A 3947-nucleotide genomic window follows, 5' to 3' on the forward strand; every position below is an offset into this window, starting at 1 on the left:
CTTTGAATGACACACTGGACCAGATGGACTTAACAGGTATATTCAGAACATTTCATCCTAAAGCAGCAGAATACATTCTTCTCCAGTGCACATGGAACGTTCTCCAGAATAGATCACATATTGGGATACAAATCAGCACTCAATAAGTACAGAAAGATCCAGATCATACCATGCATATTTTCAGACCACAATGCCATAAAACTCAAAACTCAAAACTCAAAACTCAAAACTCAAAAAAAAAAAGATAAATACTTGGAGACTAATGACCATCCTACTAAAGAATAAATGGGGTAACCAAGAAGTTAAACAGAAAATTAAAAACTACATGGAAGCCAAAGAAAATGATTACACCACAGCCCAAAACCTCTGGGATGCAAGAAAGGCTGTCATAAGAGGAAAGTATGTAGCAATCCAGGCCTTGTAAAGAAGGAAGAAAGGTCTCAGATATACAACCTAACCTAACACCTTAAAGAGCTGGAAAAAGAACAGCAAATAAAACCCCAAACCAGAAGAATACAGGAAATAATAAAGACTAGAGCAGAAATCAAGGCTATTGAAACAAAAACAAAAAAACAAAAACAAAAACAATAAAAACACACAGTAGAACAGATCAATGAAACCAGAAGCTTGTTCTTTGAAAGAATTAGCAAAATTGATAAATGCCTGGACAGTTTGATCAGAAAGAAAAAGGAAGGGACCCAAATAAATAAAATCAAGAATAAAAGCGGAGAGATCACAACCAACACAGCAGAAATACAAATAATAAGAGAATATTACGAGCAATTATACACCAATTAGATGGGCAATCTAGAAGAAATGGACAAATTCCTGAAAACCTATAAACTACCAAAACTGAAACAGGAAGAAATAGAAAATTTGAATAGACTTATAACCAGTGAAGAAATGAAATTAGTGGGGTGCCTGGGTGACTCAGTCGGTTAAGCGTCCGACTTCAGCTCAGGTCATGATCTCATGGTCCATGGGTTCGAGCCCCACATCAGGCTCTGTGCTGACAGCTAGCCCAGAGACTGGAGCCTGTCTTTAGATTCTGTGTCTCCCTCTCTCTCTGACCCTCCCCTGCTCATGCTGTCTCTATCTCTCTCTCAAAAATAAAACATTTAAAAAAAAAAAAAAAGAAATGAAATTAGTAATCAAAAATTTCCCCAAATTCAAGAGTCCAGGGACAGATGGCTTTCAAGGGGAATTCTACCAAACATTTAAAGAAGAGCTAACACCTATTCTCTTGAAGCTATTCCAAAAAACAGAAATGGAAGGAAAACTCACAAACTCTTTCTATGAAGCCAACATTACCTTGATTCAAAAACCAGACAAAGACCCCCACTAAACAGGAGAACTAAAGACCAATTTTGCTGATGAACATGGATGCAAAAATCCTCAACAAGATACTAGCCAACTGGATCCAACAATACATTAAAAAAAATTATTCACTACAACCAAGTAGAATTTATACCTGGGATGCAGAGCTGGTTCAATACCTGCAAAACAATCAATTGATATATCACATCAGTAAAAGAAAGGACAAGAACATGATCCTCTCAATAGATGCAGAGAAAGCATTTGACAAAATACAGCATCCTTCTTGATAAAAACTTTCTATGGATAGGAGGATCATAACCTCAAGATCATAAAAGCCCTATATGGAAGACCCACTGCTAATATCATCCTCAATGGGGAAAAAACTGAGAGCTTTCCCCCTAAGGTCAGAAACAAGACAGGAATGTCCACTCACACCACTGTTATTCAACACAGTATTGGAAGTCTTAGCCTCAGCAATAAGACAACACAAAGAATTAAAAAGCATCCAAATCAGCCAGGAGGAGGTCAAACTTTCCCTCTTTGCAGATGACCCGATACTCCATATGGAAAACCCGAAAGATTACACACACACACACACACACACACACACACACACACACACACACCTGCAAGAACTGATCCATGAATTTAGCAAAGTCGCAGGCTATAAAATTAATGCACAGAAATTGGTTGCATTCCTATACACCAGTGATGAAGCAAAACAGAAATCAAGAAATCGATCCTATTTACAATTGCACCAAAAACCATAAAATACTTAGGAATAAATCTAACCAAAGAGGTGAAAAATCTATACACTGAAAACTCTAGAAAGCTTATGAAAGAAATTGAAGAGACACAAAAAAAATGGAAAAATATTCCATGCTCCTGGAGAAGAACAAATATTGTTAAAATGTCAATACTACCCAAAGCAATGTACATACTCAATGCAATCGCTATCAAAATAACACCAGCATTCTTCACAGAACTAGAACAAACAATCCTAAAATTTGTATGGAACAAGAAAAGAAACCTAATAGCCAAAACAATCTTGAAAAGGAAAACCAAAGCTGAAGGCATCACAATCGTGGACTTCAAGCTTATTACATCATCAAGACAGTAGAGTACTGGCACTAAAACAGAAACCAGATCAATGGAACAGAATGGAAAACCCAGAAATGGACCCACAAACGTATGGGTAACTAATCTTTGACAAAGCAGGAAAGAGTATCCAATGGAATAAAGACAGTCTCTTCAGCAGTGGTGCTGGGAAAACTGGACAGCAACATGAAGAAAAGTGAACTTGTACCATGTTCTTACACGATACACAAAAATAAACTCAAAATAGATGAAAGACCTAAACCTAAGACCTGAAGCCATCAAAATCCTCAATGAGAAAACAGGCAAAAACCTCTTTGACCTCGGTCGCAGCAACTTCTTACTCAACACGTCTCCGGAGGCAAGGGAAACAAAAGCAAAAATGAACTATTGGGACCTCATCAAAATAAAAGCTCTGGACAGCAAAGGAAACAATCAGCAAAACTAAAAGGCAACTGATGGAATGGGAGAAAATATTTACAAATGACATATCAGATAAAAGGTAAAGGTTAGTATCCAAAATCTGTAAAGAACTTATCAAACTCACCCAAAAAACAAACAATCCAGTGAAGAAATGGAAAAAGACATGAATAGACACTTCTCCAAAGAAGACATTAAGATGGTCAACTGACACATGAAAAACTGCTCAACATCACTCAACAGGGAAATACAAATCAAAACCATAATGAGAGGGAGCCACCATGGCAGAGAAGTAGGGGGATCCATATTTCCTTTGTCTTTCAAACAAAGAAAGGCTGAAGCCAAAGGATTCTGAACCCCAAGAGTCTGGGAGGAAAGGAGACAGTCTACTAGGAAGATAACGGGAAAACAAGATAGCCCCATAGGTGTGTGATTGCGAACTGGGGGAATAAAACAGGCCGTGGAGGCATAGAGGGGAGGGACCCCCTTCAGTGGAGAGACAAAGGAAAGAGAAAGAGAAGCTGGGGAAGTGTAGGTCTGTATCTGGACAAGAGAAAAATCTCAGACCAGGATGGAGAGGGATCCCATCATCCCATCTCTAACTGCAGGGCTTTCTTCGGACTGGGGCCAGCTTCCCTGTTCACAAACCTGGGGAAGAGGGGAGTCACCTCCAGGCTTGGTGGCATGTCAGGGGCACAGTCGTCAGCAGGAGGAACTGGTCCACTGCCCTGAAGTGATGCAGCACAGCTGCAGAAACACATATCGGGCAACAACATTAACGCACATGGAGTGGGAGTTTAAACGCAGCTAAGTGTGGGACATAGGAGACGGCAGAGCAAGACAGCCCACCTAGTCTGTGCCCACAGCACAGTCAGGACAGAGCCAAAGGAGTAGTTTGGGACACCTGGTCCGTGAAGAAGGGACTGGGGGATCGCCATTTTTCTCCCCACAACCACAAAGGCAGGGCCTCAGAGATCAGTCCTTGAGACCCACAGTGGGGGTGGGACCTGCCTGTACCCCTCCCCCTTCCCCCCCCCCCACGTGCTAGATAGCCTCTTATCTACTGGAGATGGAGAGACACTGTGGAACCAGCACTGTGGCAGTGCCTGGTTAAA

Source organism: Hyaena hyaena, unplaced genomic scaffold (assembly GCF_003009895.1).
Source record: "Hyaena hyaena isolate Hyena2069 unplaced genomic scaffold, ASM300989v1 scaffold_509, whole genome shotgun sequence".
NCBI lineage: Eukaryota > Metazoa > Chordata > Mammalia > Carnivora > Hyaenidae > Hyaena > Hyaena hyaena.